Genomic DNA, 24,677 nt, shown 5'->3' with positions numbered 1-24,677 from the left:
CAAGCCAAGTTATCCATTGGGAAAGATCAATCTCGACGTTCAGTTTGGAACCCGAGAGAATTACAGAATAGAAATGCTGGAGTTCGAAGTCGTGGATTTCCCATCACAGTATCATGTTCTACTGGGACGACCCGCGTATGCAAGGTTTATGGCGGTACCACATTACACATACTTGTTGTGGAGACTCCCTGGACCCAAAGGTCCAATCACAGTAAAAGGCAATTTCGCGCTAGCAAATAAGTGTGACAAGGATTTTCATCGACTGTCAGAAACTTTCGGGATGCAAGCAGAGTATATGGCGTCAAGGCTAACAGCTGACTATGATGTGTTGCTTGATGGAGGGAGACGCTAAAGGAGCCAACCTTTGACACAACCAAAATTTCAAAGGAAGTGCAGATTCACCCGACAGATCCCAAGAAGACGATAGCTATCGCAACAAATATGGATCTCGCATAGGAAAGCGCGCTCGTCGAGTTCCTCCGTGAACGCTGGGAAATCTTCGCATGGTGTCCAGCAGACATGCCAGGAGTACCCAGGGAACTTGCCGAGCACCCTCTTAACTTGGATCCAATGGCTAGACCAATCAAACAACCTTTGCGGCATTTTTCGGAACCAAACCGCAAAGCTATGCTGTCAGAAATTAATCGACTTAGAGAAGCTGGATTTATCAAAGAGTTACACACAGAGGCCATGTGGGTAGCCAACCCAGTGCTGGTCCCAAAGAAAAACACAGAGGTCCTTCGCATGTGCGTCGACTTCACGTGTCTCAATAAACATTGTCCAAAGGATCACTTCCCCCTCCCAAGGATCGATCAAATTATCGACTCTACGGCAGGCTGTGAACGTCTTTCCTTCTTGAACGCATACTCTGGTTACAACCAGATCCGATTAAAATAAGAAGATGAGGTGAAAACAGCTTTTATAACACCCTATGGCGTGTTCTGTTATAGAACAATGCCTTTCGGGTTGAAAAACGCGGGAGCAACATATCAGCGGATGATGCAGAAGTGTCTTTCCACACAGATTGGCAAGAACATTCAAGTGTACATCAACGATGTCATCATAACAACAAAGAAGGGGTCAACCTTGATTGACGATCTCAAGGAAACTTTCTACAATCACGATAAATTCTGCCTCAAGCTGAACCCGACGAAATGCTCTTTTGGCGTTCCTGCGGGAGAACTTCTCGGGTTTCTGGTGTCAGCAAGAGGAATTGAGGCTAACCCAGAGAAAATTCAAGCCATCGTCACGATGCGGATGCCAACAAAGTTAAAGGAAATACAACAGCTAACTGGGCGAGTCGCAGGTTTAAGCAGATTCATCGCCAGGCTGGGAGAAAACGTGTTGCCGTTTTACGCCTTGATCAAGCAGGGAGTAAAGTTCGAGTGGAACGAGGAAGCAGACAGAGCTTTTGAGGACCTCAAGCGCACAATCTCGACACCACCAATATATGTGGCGCCCAAGGAAAAGGAACCTCTCCTGTTATATATCGCAGCCACACATCAGGTGGTTAGCACAGTACTTGTGGTTGAAAGAGAAGAACAAGGAAAACTCCATGGAGTCCAGCGGCCGGTATACTTCATCAGTGAAGATTTATCGCCTTCAAAACAGCGGTACCCGCAGTACCAAAAGTTAGCATATGGAGTGTTCACAATCGCAAGAAAACTGTGACACTATTTCTCGGCACACCCGATAATAGTGGTCAACGAGGCGCCTTTGTCCAATATATTAAACAACCCGGAAGCTACGGGTCGTGTCTCCCTTTGGGCAATAGAGCTTTCCCCTCGGGACATCACGTATGAGAAAAGAAAAGCAATAAAGTCGCAGATCCTACCAAACTTCGTCGCAGAGTGGATGGAGCTGCAAAATACGGGACCTCCAGATTTGTCGAGAACCTGGACTATGAACTTTGACGGGTCCAAAAGGTTAGAAGGAGCTGGAGCCGGCGTGATATTAGTATCACCTCAAGAAGATAAGATGAAGTATGTACTGCGGATGACGTTCCCTAACGCGTCTAACAACGAGGCAGAGTATGAAGCATTGATACATGGGATGAAGATGGCAAAAGCCTGTGGTGCAACCAGACTAAAAATATTCGGCGACTCCCAATTGGTGGCTCAACAGGTGATGAACCAATGCGACGCAGTCAATGACAGTATGATAGCATACAAGGAGGTATACAATGAACTCGAGAAGCTCTTTGATGGGTGCGAAGTGAATCATATCAATAGACTCAGCAATGATGAAGCCGATCTTCTGGCAAACATCGGGTCGCAGTGTTTAGCAATACCATCCGGCGTATTTTGGGAGAAATAAGTTAAAGATCGACTAAAGCAAAGAAATAGTTAAAGAAAAAGGAGAAGCTCGAAAAAGGCTCGGGGGCTCCAGCAGTATCAGAAGCAAGCATATCGGGAGATGAAGAGGAATCACATGAGGTGATGGTGGTGCAAGTCCCTTGGATGCAGGTTTACATCGCATATATCCTAAGGAAAGAAATACCCGAAGATCCAGTAGAAGCAAGACGAGTTATTCGACGGTCCAAGGCGTTTACTGTGGTGAAGGGAGAGCTGTATAAGTGGAGTATATCAGGAGTATTGTAGCGATGCGTTACACCCGAAGAAGGACGAGTACTCCTAAAAGATGTGCACGAGGGAGTGTGTGGACACCACGTAAGCAGTCGAGCTATAGCAGCCAAGGTTTTCAGAGCAGGATTCTACTGGCTAACAGCAATCGAAGATGCAAAGGACATAGTGCGTACCTGTGATGCGTGCCAAAGGTTTGCCGCAAAACCTCATTCTCCAGCAGCAGAGTTGATGCCAATACCATTGTCATGGCCTTTCGCTCAATGGGGTCTTGATATGGTGGGAAAATTGCATAAGGCGTGGCCAGGAGGATACGAGTATATGCTCGTAGCTGTCGACAAGTTCACTAAGTGGATTGAGGCAAAGCCGATAAACTCGCCAGATGCAGCATTGGCGGTCAGTTTCATCAAAAGTATTGTTTTTCGATTTGGAGTTCCTCATAGCATCGTCACAGACAATGGCAGCAACTTTACCTCCAAGGAATTTAAGGCGTATTGCGCAGAGGTAGGCATCAAACTACACTTTGCCTCAGTTGCGCACCCGCAGACCAATGGTCAAGTCGAGAAAGCGAACGGCATCATCTGCAATGGCATCAAGAAACGTCTGCTAACACCATCGGAAAAAGCTCGACATACCTGGCCAGAGGAATTGCCTAGCGTGCTATGGAGTATACGGACGACACCCAATACAGGAACACAAGAAACTCCGTTCTTTCTGGTTCATGGAGCTGAGGCAGTGCTCACGATAGAGATAGAACACAATTCCCCGAGAGTGGCGGAATTTGATGAAGAAATCTCGAGAAAGGCACTGGAAGATGATGTCGATGCACTCGACGAAGCTCGAGACGAGGTGTTGTCAAGGGTCACCAAGTACCAGCAAGATATGAAAATCTACCACAGTCGACTTTGCGACCAACGTCTTTCCAAGTAGGCGACTTAGTCCTTCGGCTTACGCAAGATAGCCATGAAAAATTCGAGTCGCCATGGATAGGCCCATACATCGTCACCGAAGTAATTGAAGAAGGAGCATACAGGATAAAGGACAAGAAGACAGGGATTGCTGAGCCAAATCCCTGGAACGTGGCGCAGCTTAGGCGTTTTTACGCTTAAGCCGAAATATAGTCATATATGTAAACATACAATATACTGAAAAGCCCGCGAGATTTCAGACGCACTCTTTTCCTTTCGGGGCACCGAGTGGGGCTGGAAGGTTTTTAATGAGGCGGGCTCGCGGTGCTGCAATATAGTAAAGATATTGGTGATATACATATTTTTTTTGACAGGCTCGGGGGCTTGCGACCCGCAAATTCAATATATATACACAAATCTCTACAATATACAATCTACAAGTTATTTGCCTTGGTCCAAAACACCTCACAAACCAATAAATATAAATACACTAGCCACCAAAACGCTCGGGGGCTAGAGGAAAGAAAGAACATACAAGTTGTTTCACAATATACATAGTGCTTACAATATACAGGGTTCCTTTGTCAAGAAAAATTTCGACAGAAGAAGCAGACTTTCAGTCATGTCCTATCAGGTCATCTATGTTCACTCTTTCATCGTCAGCAGTGGCACCCATGAAGTCAGCATAATTACCTTTCACGAAGAATTCAGCATCCATCTGAAGTAAATCATCCATTATTTTCTCGGCCACAGGTGTCACAACATCGTCGATTTGTCGATGTTCCTCCTCCGCCTCCTCAGTTTGTTATGACAAATTTCAATGATGTTGGTCATATCCAACTTCGAGTAGCAGATCTGCAGCATGATCATAGCAAATCTAGCTCCAGCAGTCAATTGGATTCGAGAAGCACTCTTGAATTTTTCCATCAAGTCAGGAAGGGTCTTCGGCTGGGAGTTTCGAGGAAACATGGTGTTATAAACCAGCGCCAGCGTCCTTGTACAGAAATCAAGATACTCACGGACTTGGCCTGTGCGATCTTGAAATCTGATGATTCGTCGGGTACGATCCGGTGTAGCCCAAAAGCTGAAGCCATGGTCCAGAGCAAGTTTGACAAGTAGGTTTGATCTCGCATCAACCCGCTGGTCTTTGGCAGAAGCATCCAAAAAGGAACCTACTCGATGAAAGTATCATAGTGAGAGATGAAAACAAGCAAATAAAATAGAGAGGAATTTTAAACTTGTGAAGCATACCCGCCATATCCAGGGTAGCATCAGCCATCAAATCAAGCATATAATCTTCTCGGGAAGCAGCCTGTGCAGCTTCAGTGACCGCAGCCTCTTTCAAAGCTAAGGCTTCCTGAGCCTGCTGAAGAGCAATTTTCTCCCTCTTGGACGATTTTCGAGATTGTTCCATCACCACAAGTGTTTACTTCTTCATCGACTGAAGTTGTTGTCGAAGTTCATTCAAATCCCGTAGTGGATCAGCGTTCGAAGAATCTTCAACGAAATCATCAACGAGAGTTTTCCTCGAGTAGGAGGTAGCAGGCAAAGCATCCGAAGGACCAGGTGTCGCGGTATAGTTGTCAAAAACCAACTGGAAAGAAAATCTCGACATCAATCGTTTTGCAAAATAGCATTCCATTAATCATTCAGATAGCTACATGTTTTTACAAAAGTTGGCTCCTAGTGAACCAATGGTAGGCTGTCGCGGGCCACTACTAAGGCAACAACATCAAAAGAAGAAGAAAAAGAAAAAGATAGAGACATGATGGTCTACTTGACCTCCGTCTTGGCAGTGCTGGTGGAACCGACAGGTTTTGGCTTGAAGAAATCAATGATGCTCTTCGAGTGTGCCTTGGCGTCCTTCACCAGCATTTTCCACTTGTCCTTCTTGATCTTGCCGGGGTTTCCAGCTTTGGCCCAGTCGACTTCTTGACCGCTATTAGCGACAAGAACAATGGTCCCTTCGACACCAATCTTCAGATTTTTGCGTCGATAGGCCAATGCGAGGTCTTCCTCGGGCAAGAAGCGCTTGACAAGAGCAGAGAAAATCTCTGGCTCGGTTTCCTTGGGGAAGAAATGAGGGAAGAGCCGCGAAAAGGCAGCCCTTAAGTCGGAAAGCTTGGTGCGTGCTAGATCGCCTTGCAGCTCAACAATGGAAAGGGCGTCGAGAAGATGATCATCCTTAGGCGCTAGCAGCTCAAACCTCTCATCATTCCTCCCTGCTGCAACAAAACACATTGTTATGATCAACCGCGAGAATGGGTGTGAAGGAAAGTCTCCAGATAAAGGAACAACTTACGAAAAAAGCGTCGGCTTTGGTATTCAAGGCGATCTATGATGCCTTGCTCTCGCGAGAATTTCTCAGCGATCTTGTCGCTAAGCGCAGATTCAGCTTTGGAGAGGCGCTGGCGAAGTTCTTCAATAGAATCGACATCAGCTTGAGCTTTCGCGCGAGCCTCCTTGCTAAGTTTTAGCTTAGCTTCGAGAGCTTCAGCGCGTTCTTCGGCTTGCTGAAGAGAAGCTAATAAAGATCAAGAGCAATATTGATTAGTCAAAGGTTAAAAAACAGCATCCTAAACAAAGTTATACAATAGACACCTCTCAGAGCGTCGGCCTCGTCGCGAAACCCAATGGATTGGGTGCCGAGGCGGATGAATTGGTCCATCAGGGGCTGATAGACAAAAGTGTCGAAAAACGGTACTTACAAAGAGAAACATTTTGGCACGAAGTAAAAAGTTCGGGAACAATCAGGAGAAATCCGACAACATACAGCAAAATAAAGTTATAGAGATACTTACGTCATTCACCAGAGGAGTCGAGGAACTCCCCAAGATAAGCGTTTGTTCATCGCCAGCCCCGACCTTGAGTCTTTTCGGAGAAGGCGCTCGGGGGCTGGGCGGTGGAGTCGACGTATCCACCATCTGTTGGAGGGGAGGTGAAGAATCCGCGGTCATGCGAATTTCTTTGAAAAGGACCACGGTATTGGACGTGCTCGTGGGAGCCGCGCCAGTAACCGCGAGTTCTTCTTCTTCCTCCTCCTCCTTGCTGCCACTGACAACATATGAATATGAATATGAATATGACAAGTAAACAGATGTCACGCCAAAGATAGAAACAAAGAAACTTACGAGCTAACTGAGCCGGCATCGCCGTAAGGGTCAAGGTCATCTCCGTCATCGGGGGACGATTCCTCGGCAGCAGGTTCAGTAGGCTTGGAAGCGCCATAGTCTTCAGTTTCATTCCTCTTTCTTTTGTTCCTGGGAGAAACAGCGGAAGGAGGAGAGCGCATAGACTCGGAGGCATCCGATTCCGTATCTTTGTCAGAAGAAGCCGCGGATTTGTGAGATCCCGCAACTTCAGTTTCAGGGGGAGTGGATTCTTGCGACTCATCATTAATGATGGTTCGCTCATCCACCTCTCCACCTTCAGGAAGGGGAGGAAGAGAAGAATTTGGTGGTTCTGTCGAAAAAACAGCAAGTAAATACAAAAAAGACAAGACAGCAAAATAGTTGTCGACAACGTCAAGCATAACACGATGAAAAGGTACTTACTTCAGGAAGGGCGTGGCTGCCACTATATGGCTTCACGCGGCATGAGGTAGGGACCTCATCCTTTTTTCTCAGCGAGGAAAAACGTCGAATAAGCTTCTCCAGGTCCTTCGTGGAAAGATCCCCTGATAGGCGATCAACATCTTCTTCGCTAGTATATGCCCAAAGGGGGTTTTTGCGAGACTGCAAAGGCTGCACCCGGATCCTAAGGAAATGGACGGTAATTTGAACACCCGACAATTCTTCACCGCGGGTGTTTTGGAGTTGGTGGATGCGCTTCATCAAAGCATCGGTGGCGGCCTTTTCCTTGGCAGTGGCTTCAGCATCCCAAGATTTGCGCCTCAGAATTTCGGCCGGACTATCGAAGGGAGCAATGCCGTAATCTTGGCCGCCGATGGTTTTGTATTGGATGTAAAGCCACTTTTTGCGCCATCCTTGGATAGAGTCGGGGAACTTAACGTCAAAATAATCTACGTCGGATCGGACGCAGATGCAAATGCCGCCTACGTTATAGACGACGCTGCGAGAGTTGTTCCGCCGGAGATAGAAGATACGTTTCCACAAGCCCCAATGAAGATGGGACCCGAGGAAACATTCACAGAGGGTGACGAAGATAGAAATGTGGAGGATGGAATTTGGGGTCAGCTGATGCAGCTGGATCCCATAAACGAACAGCAATCCACAAAGGAGTTCGTGGATAGGGGAAGAAAGACCACGGAGGAGATGGTCAACAAAAGTTACCCGGTAGCCCATCGGCGGCTTTGGAGCGCTCTCGTCGCCGGGGAAGATGAGGGAGTCTTTCTGGACCAATCCAAGTTTCTTCAAGTTCTTCTTGTCCTGGTTGGTGAGCTTGGACCTCTCCCATCCATGGATCTCAGCGCCCTCCATTGCAGCGTCTGTGCCGGCGGCGGTGTGCTTCGACAGCCTTGCGCGCGGCGGTGTGCTTCGACAGCCTTGCGCACGGCGGCATAGAGTATACTCTCGGGTGAAAGGAGAAGGTTTGGTGGTGTGAGTACGCAAGGATGTGTGATGGCAATGGCGATGGAAGAGAGAGATTGGAGATTTGAGCGGCGCAGCGAAGGGGATTTCTGAGGAGGAAGAAGGTCATTTATAGCAAGCCAACAAATCGCCGCGCCGTTGGATGCAGAAGAAATGGATCTGGGACCTTACACGTGTCTCTAGGGGTAAAACAGTATTTTTACTTGGAGATAACTAAATAGCCGCCACAGTGCGCATGCCAGAAAAAGCGGAGGACGTGTGTCCCCCACTTGCGTAACGTGTCAAATACCGCAGAGTTTCGGGCCCACAAGTCAGTGACAGGACAGAACTCGCGTCTTCCCGATACAGTGATCGTGGCCATCGTCAGCGCTGATGTCACTTTAAGGAAAAACTTCGACTGCGGTGCTTCGAGGATTGGCGACAGAGGAGTATTAGTGATAATTTCGGGAGCCTTTGATCAAATACAAGTTTTTGTTCAAATGCTCGGGGGCTACTTTTTAAAGGGGTTTGATAAAGGAGTTGATTCAGAAGGACAAACATTAGTCTACAACCATCATCAACAACAACGTCATTGAAAGAGAACTTCGAGTAGTTTCATCAAGGATATCAACAGGGAAATTTCAAGTATTTCAACAAAGAAAAGGCGAGAGCCTATGATCATATACAAGCATTTGTTCATATGCTCGGGGGCTACTCTTATCAGAAGTATTGTTTATACTTCTGATAAGAGGGTAACGCGGATGATAAAATATAGAGTTGTTCCACAGTAAAGCAATTTGAGCCTACAGCCAAGTATAAATACTCGACTGTAGCCTCGGGGGCTACTCCCATCGGGAGCGCTGGTCGCGCACCCGATAAAGATGGGAGAATTAGAAGAGATGACAATATAGCGACAAAGGTGCTAAAAAGGTGAGCCCACAACCAAGTACAAGCACTTGGCTGTAGCCTCGGGGGCTACTCCCATCGGGAACGCTGTTCGTGTACCCGATGAAATTGAAGAAGTCATGGTGAGCATATTTGAGTTATAAAATAACTCTTCATATACTGCCATCGGGAAGACAAGATAAAAATATACAAGTCATCCGTTGACTCGAATAAATGTGCTATTCCAGCAGTCGAAAAAGGCACTCGACAATATATTCTCAGAGCGCCTTAGTCGCGATTTAATCTCTGAATGCCGCAATACTTTGCGAAGGTAAGACCTCAGGATCCGTCCTGCACGGCGTGGCATCGCCTCTGAATGCGCTCTGCTACTTTTTTCCGTATCAACAGATACGAAGAAAAATCCTAACGGACGCGTTAGGTACCCGATAAAACATAACTGGAATTCGGCATCTGGTAAGACCTTAAGCGGCACATGTCGAATTACGCCAGTATCCCGAGATCATGTCCAGGGACGTGATCTTGAAGTAGGTTTTTGCGGGATTGCCACAAGAGCAGTTAACTGGTACCTGATCCGTTAGATGAACCAGCCCCAACTACCGTTATCCCTGTACAATATACGACTATTTTATGAAAGTTATTTATTGACTCGAAGAAATCATATGATAATTGTAAAGATGGAGATTTTCCTGATTCTTCGATTCAAGCAAAATCTCGGGGGCTACTGACATAGGCATCCCCAATGGACCTGCCGAAGATAGTACCCGGGGTTTACTGAAGGCCCACTGATGACCCACAAGTATAGGGGGTGTATCGTAGTACTTTCGATAAATAAGAGTGTCGAACCCAACGAGGAGCAGAAGGTGTTGACAAGCAGTTTCGATGAAGGATTCACTGTAAATGCTCACAGACAAGTATTCAGGGGGTTTTGATATAGCAGGTAAATAAAGTACGAGTAAGTAAAATGCGAGAGAAATAATTGCAGCGAGTGGCCCGATCATTTTGATTTAGCACAAAGGACAAGCCGGTTTGTTTACTTATAATGACCAAACGTTCTTGAGGACACACGGGAATTTAGTCTAGTGCTTTCGCTTCATATAGCTGATTAATCTTCATTGTTTTGATAAGTGTTGTGTGGGTGAACCTATGCTAATGCACCGCCCTTCCTAGGACTAATACATACTTGTGATTATACCCCTTGCAAGCATCCGCAAATACAAGAAAGTAATTAAGATAAATCTAACCACAGCCTTAAACTCTGAGATCCTGCTATCCCTCTTGCATCGATATACCAACGGGGGTTTAGGTTTCTGTCACTCCGGCAACCCCGCAATTAGCAAACGAATACAAGATGAAGTATCATGTAGTCGACGTTCACATGACACCACTAGAAGAATAACACCACAACTTAAATATCATAACATTGAATATCAATCAACAAAGTTCACTACTAACATTTAGACTTCACCCATGTCCTCAAGAACTAAACGAACTACTCACGAGACATCATATGGAACATGATCAGAGGTGATATGATGATGAATAACAATCTGAACATAAACCTTGGTTCAATGGTTTCACTCAATAGCATCAATAACAAGTAGAAATCAATACCGGGATCCAACCCTAATTGTTACAGCGGTGACGAGGTGCAGCGGTGGAGATGGCGGTGATGATGATGGAGATGATGTCCAGCTCGATGACGGTGACGATGGCGTCGATTTCCCCCTCCGGGAGGGAATTTCCCCGGCGGATTTCAGCCTGCCGGAGAGCTCTTTTCTCTCTGGTGTTTTCCGCCCCGCAGAGGCGGCTGTGACTCTTCGCGACTATCCCCTGGAGCTTAGGTTTTCGGGACGAAGAAGTACGCGAAGGAGAGGAGGCCAGAGGGGGTCGTGGGCCCCCTTCCCACAAGGCGGCGCGGCCAGGGCTGGGCCCGCGCCGGCCTATGAGGGGGGCCCCTGGCGGCCCTCCCCGGCTCCTCCTTTTGGCTACCTCCGTCTTCTGGAAAAATAGGATTTTCAGTATAATTCCCGTCAATTGCTGATCTTCCGAAATATTGCATTCTGACGGTGCTTTTTCCAGCAGAATCCTGACTCCGGTGCGTGATTCTCCAATAATCATGAAACATGCAAAATAGATGAAATAACATAAGTATCATCTGTAAATATGAAATATATCAATGAATAACAGTAAATTATGATATAAAATAGTGATGCAAAATGGACGTATCAACTCCCCCCAAGCTTAGACTTCGCTTGTCCCCAAGCGAAACTGAACTCAGTAAACAAGACCACATGTTTATGGAGTGAAGAGTCGATAAATAAAATACGGACAAGAAGCATCATATTAATTTACACAAGACATTCTAGTAGACAACTTCCGCATATAATTCAACTTGAAACAAGTAGAAGGAAATCACAAGTAAAGGTGCATAGGAAATCATAATTGGTGATGGCAAACTTGGTTCTTGGTCAGAGAACATTTAACCGATTGTACTAATTTATCGAGCAGCGCTCTTATATTAAAGCTTATAGCAAAACTTGCATATTCAATCATAATACTCTCCTCATAATCATCGATAATCTTCAAAGCTATATTCATTCAGATAAAACTTGTACTAACCAAGGAAGAAATAAAAGCATGATTAAATAAATCATAATATAGATGGTTGGATCACAACAACTCAATTGCTTGCTTAAGATAGAGGGAAATAGGTTTACTGACTCAACATGAAAATAAAAGATAGGCCCTTCGCAGAGGGAAGCAAGGATTAAATCATGTGCTAGAGCTTTTCAAGTTTTGAAATCATATAAAGAGCATAAAAGTAAAGTTTTGAGAGGTGTTTGTTGTTGTCAACGAATGGCAGTGGGTACTCTAACCCCCTTGCCAAACAGACTTCCAAAGAGCGGCTCCCATGAAGGACGTTATCTCTACCAGCAAGGTAGATCATCCCTCTTCTCTTTTGTTTACACATGTACTTTAGTTTATTTAAGGATGACACTCCTCCCAACCTTTGCTTTCTCAAGCCATGGCTAACCGAATCCTTGGGTGCCTTCCAACATTTCACATACCATGGAGGAGTGTCTATTGCAAAATTAAGTTGCTTACTGATGAATCAGAGCAAAACATGTGAAGAGGATTATTAATGAGAGTTAATTAATTGGGGCTGGGAACCCCGTTGCCAGCTCTTTTTGCAAAATTATAGGACAAGTGGATGAAGCCACTAGTCCATTAGTGAAAGCTGCCCAACAAGATTGAAAGATAAACACCACATACTTCCTCATGAGCTATAAAACATTGACACAAATAAGGGATGATAACTTTTGAATTGTTTAAAGGTAGCACATGAAGTATTTACTTGGAATGGCGCAAAATACCACATAATAGGTAGTTATGGTGAACACTGATGGCATAGGTTTGGTCTAAGGGTTTGGATGCACGAGAAGCATTCCCTCTCAGTACAGGTCTTTGGCTAGCAAGGTCGATTAGCAAGCATAAGAGTTGAGAGAAACAAACAAATATACATATGATAGAAACAATCATGCATCTTCCTTGTAAGCACAAACAATTTTAACTTCAGAATACTAAGCTCATAGTTAACAAGAAAGAAAGATAATGAAACAACATATCTACATGTATTTCTTCTTCCCTACTTAAACTCAAGGTGTTGTTGCTATTGACCAATGCTAAGTTTGGCAAAACCAAATAGATTTAATCAATGCTCCCAAAGTGATACCAATACTTAACAACAAGATCAATCATATAATAGAGATTGCAAACTAAAATAAGATGTGCAATATGTAAATGATAAAACTTCTCATTAATATTCCATAACGATAACTCACACCAAGGGATACATAGATAACCAACTAAAGAGAGATACTTCCATACCGCAACACATCTTATATGATAACTTCCCTACTCATGATATGACACTACTTGATAATAAAAAGGTAAAAGATAGTGATGATGTGATACCGCGGCACTCCCCCAAGCTTGGAACAAACCAAGGGGATGCCAATACCGATGATGAATTACTCCTTCGGTGATGAATTCTTCCCATCATCAGACTTCCAAGGGAGAGGCTCTCCATCAACAAACGACATCTTGGTCTCCGGAATCCTGAAACTAGCAGCATAACTTATGTGTTTAAACCTATTTTCATACTCACAGTTTTGATTCTGAACATCATAGAATTGAGCTTGGAGTTTGTTGGTAGTGTCGTGAAGCGAGAAGATATCGTCCCACAACTTTGCAGTCTCCTTCTTGTGTCCATCAATAAGTTCAGACACAATCTTGTGGAAGATGTCCACTTCACGCTCAACCATCTTCTTGTAGTTGAAGACCTCTTGTTCTAGTTTCTCCACCCTGTCTTCCAAGCTTCCTTCTCCTTTAGGACCCTGGACATCTTTAATCTGCAACTCTCCATCTACGAGCAGCAACTCCTTGGGGTGCATCTTCAGCTCGTTCATGTACGGTTTGACGACGTCCTCAAAGAAGCTGTCCTTCGGAGTTCCCGACGAAGACATGCTGGCTCTAGATCCGAAGCAGATTCTGGCAGAAAACAGCTCGAAACAAAACACGACGAGAAAACGATATACGGACCTCCAGGGGTCCGGGAGATTATATAGCAAAAAATTTCACGACACAAGGAAAGTACCAGGTCGAACCAGAGTCGGAGAGGGACAACGAGGTGATGTCCTCATAGGGCGGCGCGGCCAGGCTGGGGCCCGCGCTGGCCTATGGGGGCACGCCCTCGTGCGTCTCCTCCACTCCGTTTCGATCTCGTAATTTTTCATATTTTCCGAAAATAGCAAAATCATAGTTCGGAAAGTTAAACGCGGACTTTTTATACCAGTACTATTACCTATTCAAAGTCGAACTCTGCAGAACTGTCAATTTGACCTTTGATGAAAGCTTCCGGAGTCACCACTTGGATAACATCAACATCTTCATTATAAGAATCACCAGAGATATAGTGCTTGAGTCTTTGTCCATTCACTACTTGTGTGGCACCACCTTGCAGAGAACTAATTTTAATTGCACCTGAACGATACACCTCCACAATGACATATGGTCCTTCCCATTTTGAGAGCAATTTCCCTGCAAAAAATCTGAGACGAGACCGATACAATAGGACTTTATCTCCCACATCAAATTCTCTTTTGATAATTCTTCTATCATGCCATTTCTTAACTTTCTCTTTAAAGAGTTTAGCATTTTCATATGCTTCATTTCTCCATTCATCTAAAGAACTCAATTGTAGCATTCTCTTCTTACCAGCAAGTTTAGGATCTTTATTTAGTTCTCTTACAGCCCAATAAGCTTTGTGCTCTAGTTCTAAAGGTAAATGACAAGCTTTCCCATAAACCATTTTATACGGTGACATACCCATAGGATTTTTATAAGCAGTTCTATAGGCCCATAATGCTTCCTTTAATTTAATAGCCCAGTTCTTTCTAGATTTATTAACAGTCTTTTGCAAGATAGATTTAATCTCTCTATTTGATAATTCTACTTGCCCGCTAGTTTGAGGATGATAAGCAGAAGCGATTCTATGATTAATACCGTACTTAGCAAGGGTCTTTCTAAAGCCACCATGAATAAAATGAGAACCTCCATCAGTCATAATATATCTAGGTACTCCAAATCTAGGAAAAATAATATCTAAAAGCATTTTCAATGAAGTCTCACCATCAGCACTTTTTGTGGGTATGGCTTCCACCCATTTAGTAACATAATCAACAGCGACAAGAATATGAGTGTTACCTTCTGAAGAAGGGAAAGGACCCATGAAGTCAAATCCCCAACAATCGAATGCTTCAATAACAAGAGTATAATTCATAGGCATTTCATTGCGTCTGGAGATATTACCAACCCTTTGACATTCATCACAAGATAAAATAAACTTTCTTGCATCTTTGAAGAGAGTTGGCCAATAGAAACCTGATTGTAGAACCTTTTGCGCAGTTCTATCTCCGGCGTGATGTCCTCCATAAGCACTACCATGACACTTATTCAATATCTCTTGTTGTTCATATTCGGGAACACATCTTCGCATAATACCATCCACTCCTTCTTTATATAAGTGTGGGTCTGATACGTCCAATTTGCATCACTATTTTATATCATAATTTGCTGTTATTCATTGATATATTTCATATTTGGATACAATACTTATGTTATTTCATCTATTTTGCATGTTTCATCATTATTGGAGGATCAAGCACCGGAGCCAGGATTCTGCTGGAAAAAGCACCGTCAGAAGCAATATTTCGGAAGATCAACTGTGGACGGAAATTATACCAAAAATCCTATTTTTCAAGATGACGAAGGAAGCCAGAAGGAGGAGCCAGTTGGACCCAAGGTGGGCCCAGACCATAGGGCGGCGCGGCCCATGGCCTGGCCGCGCCACCATGTGGTGTGGGGGCCCCACAGCCCCTTTCGCCTCCTTTTCTTCGCGAAACCCTTCGTCCCGAAAACCTAAGCCACAGAGGGTACCTCGCGAAGAGTTACAGCCGCCTCTGCGGGGCGGAGAACACCAGAGAGAAAAGAGCTCTCCGGCGGGCAGGAATCCGCCGGGGAAATTCCCTCCCGGAGGGGGAAATCGACGCCATCGTCACCGTCATCGAGCTGGACATCATCTCCATCACCATCATCATCATCTCCACCATCATCACCGCCGTCTCCACCGCTGGACACCGTCACCGCCGTAGCAATTTGGGTTTGATCTTGATTGTTTGATAGGGGAAACTCTCCCGGTATCGATCTCTACTTGTTATTGATGCTATTGAGTGAAACCATTGAACCAAGTTTATGTTCAGATTGTTATTCATCATCATATCACCTCTGATCATGTTCCATATGATGTCTCGTGAGTAGTTCGTTTAGTTCTTGAGGACATGGGTGAAGTCTAAATGTTAGTAGTGAACTATGGTTGAGTAATATTCAATGGTATGATATTTAAGTTGTGGTGTTATTCTTCTAGTGGTGTCATGTGAACGTCGACTACATGACACTTCACCATTTATGGGCCTAGGGGAATGCATCTTGTACTCGTTTGCCAATTGCGGGGTTGCCGGAGTGACAGAAACCTAAACCCCCGTTGGTATATCGATGCAGGAGGGATAGCAGGATCTCAGAGTTTAAGGCTGTGGTTAGATTTATTCTTAATTACTTTCTTGTAGTTGCGGATGCTTGCAAGGGGTATAATCACAAGTATGTATTAGTCCTAGGAAGGGCGGTGCATTAGCATAGGTTCACCCACACAACACTTATCATAACAATGAAGATTATTTAGCCGTATGTAGCGAAAGCACTAGACTAAAATCCCGTGTGTCCTCGAGAACGTTTGGTCATTATAAGTAAACAAACCGGTTTGTCCTTTGTGCTAAAAAGGATTGGGCCACTCGCTGCAATTGTTACTCTCGCACTTTACTTACTCGTACTTTATTCAACTGTTACATCAAAACCCCCTGAGCATTTACAGTGAATCCTTCATCGAAACTGCTTGTCAACACCTTCTGCTCCTCATTGGGATCGACATTCTTACTTATCGAAAATACTACGATACACCCCCTATACTTGTGGGTCATCAAGACTATTTTCTGGCGCCGTTGCCGGGGAGTGAAGCGCTATTGGTAAGTGGAATTGGTAAGGAAAACCTTTACTGTTTGTGCTGATTTTATTTCTGCCTGCTGCTATAAGTCATTATGGAGAGATCTTCTCTTCAATTTCTATTTGGGAAATCTACTACTACTGCAACGGTAGTGGATGAGGCGCCAGGTGAGGAAGTGATACCAAATAAAATACCTATGAAAATTATTGAACGTGTTATGGATAACCGCTATGAAGGGGATGGAACTGTCCACCCTGGAGATCATTTATTGTTCTTACATGAATTATGCGGTTTATTCAAGTGTGCAGGTATTGCTATGGATGAAGTGAGGAAGAAACTATTCTCTTTATCGCTGTCTGGTAAGGCGGCGCATTGGTATAAATTACTGGATAATGGGGACTCTCTTGAATGGAATGAAATTGTGCCCCGGTTTTATTCTAAGTTCTATCCTCCAAGTGAAATTCACAAGGATCGGAATCGCATATATAATTTTTGGCCTCATGATGGAGAGAGTATTGCCCAAGCTTGGGGGAGATTAAAGTCTTTAATGCTCAAATGCCCCATTCATGAGCTTCCTGGTAATGTTATTATTGATAATTTCTATGCAAGACTTTCTTTTCAAGACAAGACCTTGCTGGATACTTCTTGTTCTGGATCATTTACACGCAACAAAGAAGAGTTTAAAAGGGACCTTTTTGATCGGATCCAAGAAAATACTGAAGGTTGGGAGAACGACAAGGATAGAGAATCAGGTATAATTTATGATTATAAATGCATTGAAGCTTTTATGGATACTGATAAATTTCGTAATATGAGTGCTACATATGGTCTTGATTCTCAAGTTGCTGCAAATATTTATAAAGCTTTTGCCTCTCATTATGAATTGCCAAAGAAGAATTTTGATAAGTATCATGAACCTTATAAAGATAAAATTGATTCATCTATTAATAAATGGGTTGTAGTTGAAACTGCTGATCATGTTATTCCTGAAGCTTATATTGAAAAAACTCCTTTCCCTACTAAAATGAAGGAGTACTCTGTTATAAATAGTGCGGTTCATAAAAGTGAAAAGAAACCTGTAGAACCTGAAGAACAAATAAAAGTTGAACCTTCTGTTGCAATAGTTAAAGATCTTGTGACTGAAAATGTGGAGGATGGTCATATTATTTTCTGTGAAGATGCTTCTAATATTGTTTCACATCCTAATAAACCCAAACAAGTTAGTGTTCCTATGCTATCTGTTAGAATTGGTGATCATTGCTATTATGGATTATGTGATATTGGTGCAAGCGTTAGTGCTATTCCTTATGAGCTTTACACGGAGATTATGCACGAAATTGATTCTTGTGAACTTGAAGATATTGATGTGGTTATTCAGCTGGCTAATAGAGAAACTATTTCTCCAATTGGTATTGTTCGAGATGTGGAAGTTCTATGTGGTAAGATTAAATATCCTGCTGACTTTTTGGTACTTGGTTCTGCTGCTAGTGATTATTGTCCTATTATTTTTGGTAGACCTTTTCTAAATACTTGTGGAGCTATTATAGATTGCAAGAAAGAGAAAATTTTGACTAAATTTGCTGGTGAATCTTATGAGTTTAACTTCTCTAAATTTACCAAAACTCCTTATAAAGCTGATTTGCCTAGTGATGATTTTAAAATGGAGCAGTGTGCATCTATTGTTCTTGTTCCTAACAATCCTTTGCAGCAACATTTGGAGGATAGCGAGAGTGAAGTTTTTAGGAAAGAAAGAGATGAGCTTGAGGAAATTTTTCTTGGCAACCTATTCTTAAGCATGATTTACCGGTGGAAGATCTGGGTACAACACCGCCACCAAAGGAAGATCCTGTTTTTGAATTAAAACCTTTGCCTGATAATCTTAAATATGCTCATATTGATGATAAGAAAATATATCATGTTATTATTAGTTCTAAGCTTTCAGAGTTTGAGGAAGAAAGGTTATTGGAAATATTGAAGAAACACCGAGGAGCTATTGGCTATACTCTTGATGATTTGAAGGGGATTTCTCCTTCTATTTGCCAACATGCTATTAATATGGAAGATGATGCAAAGCCTGTTGTTGAACATCAGCGTCGTCTAATTCCGAAGATGAAGGAAGTGGTAAGGAATGAGGTATTAAGACTTCTTGAAGCTGGTATTATATATCCTATTGCTGATAGTAGATGGGTTAGTCCTGTGCATTGCGTTCCCAAGAAAGGAGGAATGACTGTTGTGCCTAATGATAATGATGAGCTCATCCCTCAAAGAGTAGTTGTAGGGTATAGAATGTGCATTGATTTTCAAAAAGTTAATAAAGTTACTAAGAAAGATCATTACCCTTTACCATTTATTGATCAAATGCTAGAAAGATTGTCTAAAAATACTCATTTTTGCTTTCTTGATGGTTATTCTGGATTTTCACAAATTGCTGTTAAAACTAAAGATCAAGAGAAAACCACTTTTACTTGTCCCTATGGAACTTATGCTTATAGACGTATGCCTTTTGGTTTATGTAATGCTCCTGCTACTTTTCAAAGATGCATGTCTGCTATTTTTCATGGTTTTTGTGAGAGTATTGTAGAGGTATTCATGGATGATTTTTCCGTCTATGGGAATTCTTTTGATAGTTGCTTGCGAAACCTTGATAAAGTTTTGCAGAGATGTGAAGAAACTAACCTTGTTCTTAATTGGGAGAAATGCCACTTTATGGTTAATGAAGGAATTGTATTGGGACATAAAATTTCTGAGAGAGGTATTGAAGTTGATAGAGCTAAAGTTGAAGCAATTGAGAAGATGCCCTATCCGAGGGATGTTAAAGTTATTCGTAGTGTTCTTGGTCATGCTGGGTTTTATAGGAGATTTATTAAAGATTTCTCCAAGATTTCAAAGCCTCTTACTAATCTTCTTCAAAAAGACGTACCTTTTGTTTTTGATGACGATTGTAAGGAAGCTTTTGAAACTCTTAAGAAAGCCTTAACAACTGCTCCTATAGTTGAACCTCCTGATTGGAACTTACCATTTGAAATTATGTGTGATGCTAGTGATTTCTTTGTAGGCGCTGTTCTTGGACAGCGAGTAGATAAAAAACTGAATGTTATTCATTATGCTAGTAAAACTCTTGATGCTGCTCAAAGGAATTATGCTACAACTGAAAAAGAATTATTAGCTGTAGTCTTTGCTTGCGATAAGTTTAGATCTTATATTGTTGATTCAAAAGTTACGATTCATACTGATCATGCTGCAATTAGATACCTTATGACTAAGAAATATGCTAAGCCGAGGCTTATTAGATGGGTACTTCTTTTGCAAGAATTCGATTTACATATTGTAGATAGGAAAGGTGCTGATAATCCTGTTGCTGATAATTTGTCTAGATTGGAAAATATTGCTTATGATCCTGTTCCTGTTAATGATAGTTTTCCAAATGAACAATTGGCTGTAATAAAGGTGAGCTCGCGAGACAGTCCTTGGTATGCTGATTATGATAACTTTATTGTTTCCAAGTACTTGCCTCCAACCTTTTCAGCTCAGCAAAGGAGGAAATTCTTTTATGACTTGAGGCACTATTTCTGGGATGACCCACACTTATATAAAGAAGGAGTGGATGGTATTATGCGAAGATATGTTCCCGAATATGAACAACAAGAGATATTGAGTAAATGTCATGGTAGTGCTTATGGAGGACATCACGCCGGAGAAAGAACCGCGCGAAAGGTTCTACAATCAGGTTTTTATTGGCCAACTCTCTTCAAGGATGCGAGAAAGTTTATTTTATCTTGTGATGAATGCCAAAGGGTTGGTAATATCTCCAGACGTAATGAAATGCCTATGAATTATACTCTTGTTATTGAACCGTTTGATTGTTGGGGATTTGACTTCATGGGACCTTTTCCGTCTTCAGAAGGTAACACTCATATACTTGTTGCTGTTGATTATGTTACTAAATGGGTGGAAGCCATACCTACAAAAAGTGCTGATGGTGAGACCTCTTTAAGAATGCTTTTAGACATTATTTTTCCTAGATTTGGAGTGCCTAGATATATTATGACTGATGGAGGTTCTCATTTTATTCATGGAGGTTTTAGAAAAACTCTTGCTAGGTATGGCATTAATCATAGAATTGCTTCCGCTTATCATCCTCAAACTAGTGGTCAAGTAGAATTATCAAATAGAGAGATTAAATCTATTTTGGGAAAGACTGTTAATAAAACTAGAAAGAATTGGGCTAGTAAATTGAAGGATGCACTATGGGCTTATAGAACTGCTTATAAAAATCCCATGGGAATGTCACCTTATAAAATGGTTTATGGGAAAGCTTGTCATTTACCTTTAGAACTAGAGCACAAAGCTTATTGGGCAGTTAGAGAATTAAATAAAGATCCTAAACTTGCCGGTGATAAGAGGTTGTTGCAATTAAGTTCTCTAGATGAATGGAGAAGTGAAGCTTATGAAAATGCTAAACTCTTTAAAGAGAAAGTTAAAAAATGGCATGATAGAAGGATTATTAAAAGAGAATTTAATATTGGGGATAAAGTCCTATTGTATCGGTCTCGTCTCAGATTCTTTGCAGGGAAATTACTCTCGAAATGGGAAGGACCGTATGTTGTTGAGGAGGTGTATCGTTCAGGAGCAATTAAAATTAGCTCTCTCCAAGGCAATGCCACGCAAGTGGTGAATGGACAAAGACTCAAGCATTATATCTCAGGTGATTCCTATAATGTTGATGTTGAGATTATTCAAGTGGAAACACCGGAGGATTTCATCAAAGGGCAAATTGACAGGCCGCCAGAACCCGACTTTGAATAGGTGATGGCGTGTAACTCACACGTTCGTTGGGAACCCCAAGAGGAAGGTATGATGAGCACAGCAGCAAGTTTTCCCTCAGAAAGAAATCAAGGTTTATCGAACCAGGAGGAGCCAAGAAGCACGTTGAAGGTTGATGGCGGCGGGATGTAGTGCGGCGCAACACCAGGGATTCCGGCGCCAATGTGGAACCTGCACAACACAACCAAAGTACTTTGTCCCAACGAAACAGTGAGGTTGTCAATCTCACCGGCTTGCTGTAACAAAGGATTAACCGTATTGTGTGGAAGATGATTGTTTGCAGAAAACAGTAAAACAGTATTGCAGTAGATTGTATTTCAGTAAAGAGAATTGGACCGGGGTCCACAGTTCACTAGAGGTGTCTCTCCCATAAGACAAACAGCATGTTGGGTGAACAAATTACAGTTGAGCAATTGACAAATAAAGAGGGCATGACCATGCACATACATATCATGATGAGTATAGTGAGATTTAATTGGGCATTACGACAAAGTACATAGACCGCCATCCAGCATGCATCTATGCCTAAAAAGTCCACCTTCAGGTTATCATCCGAACCCCCTCCAGTATTAAGTTGCTAACAACAGACAATTGCATTAAGTATTGCGCGTAATGTAACTAGTGACTACATCCTTGAACATAGCACCAATGTTTTATCCCTAGTGGCAACAGCACATCCATAACCTTAGAGGTTCTTGTCACCCCTCCAGATTCACGGAGACATGAACCCACTATCGAGCATAAATACTCCCTCTTGGAGTTACTAGCATCAACTTGGCCAGAGCATCTACTAATAACGGAGAGCATGCAAGATCATAAACAACACATAGACATAGCTTTGATAATCAACATAACAAGTATTCTCTATTCATCGGATCCCAACAAACGCAACATATAGAATTACAGATAGATGATCTTGATCATGTTAGGCAGCTCACAAGATCCGACAATGATAGCACAATGGGGAGAAGACAACCATCTAGCTACTGCTATGGACCCATAGTCCAGGGGTAGACTACTCACACATCACTCCGGAGGCGACCATGGCGGCGTAGAGTCCTCCGGGAGATGATTCCCCTCTCCGGCAGGGTGCCGGAGGCGATCTCCTGGATCCCCGAGATGGGATCGGCGTTGGCGGCGTCTCTGGAAGGTTTTCCGTATCGTGGCTCTCGGTACTGGGGGTTTCGTCACGGAGGCTTTAAGTAGGCGGAAGGGTAGGTCAAGAGGCGGCGCGAGGGGCCCAGACCATAGGCCGGCGCGGCCAGGGGGGCCGCGCCGCCCTAGGGTTTGGCCACCCCGTGGCCCCACTTCGTTTCGTCTTCGGACTTCTGGAAGCTTCGTGGAAAAATAGGCCCCTGGGCGTTGATTTCGTCCAATTCCGAGAATATTTCCTTACTAGGATTTCTGAAACCAAAAACAGCAGAAACAAGAATCGACACTTCGGCATCTTGTTAATAGGTTAGTTCCAGAAAATGCACGAATATGACATAAAGTGTGCATAAAACATATAGATAATATCAATAATGTGGCATGGAACATAAGAAATTATCGATACGTCGGAGACGTATCAGCATCCCCAAGCTTAGTTCTGCTCGTCCCGAGCAGGTAAAACGATAACACAGATAATTTCTGGAGTGACATGCCATCATAATCTTGATCATACTATTTGTAAAGCATATGTAGTGAATGCAGCGATCAAAACAATGTATATGACATGAGTAAACAAGTGAATCATAAAGCAAAGACTTTTCATGAATAGCACTTCAAGACAAGCATCAATAAGTCTTGCATAAGAGTTAACTCATAAAGCAATAATTCAAAGTAAAAGCATTGAAGCAACACAAAAGAAGATTAAGTTTCAGCGGTTGCTTTCAACTTGTAACATGTATATCTCATGGATATTGTCAACATAGAGTAATATAATAAGTGCAATAGGCAAATATGTAGGAATCAATGCACAGTTCACACAAGTGTTTGCTTCTTGAGGTGGAGAGAAATAGGTGAACTGACTCAACATTGAAAGTAAAAGAATGGTCCTCCATAGAGGAAAAGCATCGATTGCTATATTTGTGCTAGAGCTTTGATTTTGAAAACATGAAACAATTTTGTCAACGGTAGTAATAAAGCATATGTATCATGTAAATTATATCTTATAAGTTGCAAGCCTCATGCATAGTGTACTAATAGTGCCCGCACCTTGTCCTAATTAGCTTGGACTACCGGATCATCACTATGCACATGTTTTTACCAAGTGTCACAAAGGGGTACCTCTATGCCGCCTGTACAAAGGTCTAAGGAGAAAGCTCGCATTGGATTTCTCGCTATTGATTATTCTTCAACTTAGACATCCATACCGGGACAACATAGACAACAGATAATGGACTCCTCTTTTATGCATAAGCATGTAACAACAATTAATAATTTTCTCATTTGAGATTGAGGATATATGTCCAAAACTGAAACTTCCACCATGGATCATGGCTTTAGTTAGCGGCCCAATGTTCTTCTCTAACAATATGCATGCTTAACCATAAGGTGGTAGATCGCTCTTACTTCAGACAAGACGAACATGCATAGCAACTCACATGAAATTCAACAATGAATAGTTGATGGCGTCCCCAGTGAACATGGTTATCGCACAACAAGCAACTTATTAAGAGATAAAGTGCATAATTACATATTCAATACCACAATAGTTTTTAAGCTATTTGTCCCATGAGCTATATATTGCAAAGGTGAATGATGGAATTTTTAAAGGTAGCACTCAAGCAATTTACTTTGGAATGGCGGAAAATACCATGTAGTAGGTAGGTATGGTGGACACAAATGGCATAGTGGTTGGCTCAAGTATTTTGGATGCATGAGAAGTATTCCCTCTCGATACAAGGTTTAGGCTAGCAAGGCTTATTTGAAACAAACACAAGGATGAACCGGTGCAGCAAAACTCACATAAAAGACATATTGAAAACATTATAAGACTCTACACCGTCTTCCTTGTTGTTCAAACTCAATACTAGAAATTATCTAGACCTTAGAGAAACCAAATATGCAAACCAAATTTTAGCATGCTCTATGTATTTCTTCATTAATGGGTGCAAAGCATATGATGCAAGAGCTTAATCATGAGCACAACAATTGCCAAGTATCACATTACCCAAGACATTTATAGCAATTACTACATGTATCATTTTCCAATTCCAACCATATAACAATTTAACGAAGAAGAAACTTCGCCATGAATACTATGAGTAGAAACCAAGGACATACTTGTCCATATGCTACAGCGGAGCGTGTCTCTCTCCCATAAAGTGAA

This window comes from Lolium perenne, chromosome 5, assembly GCF_019359855.2.
Source record: "Lolium perenne isolate Kyuss_39 chromosome 5, Kyuss_2.0, whole genome shotgun sequence".
NCBI classification, from domain to species: domain Eukaryota; kingdom Viridiplantae; phylum Streptophyta; class Magnoliopsida; order Poales; family Poaceae; genus Lolium; species Lolium perenne.
Note: the sequence above shows the minus strand (reverse complement) of the source record.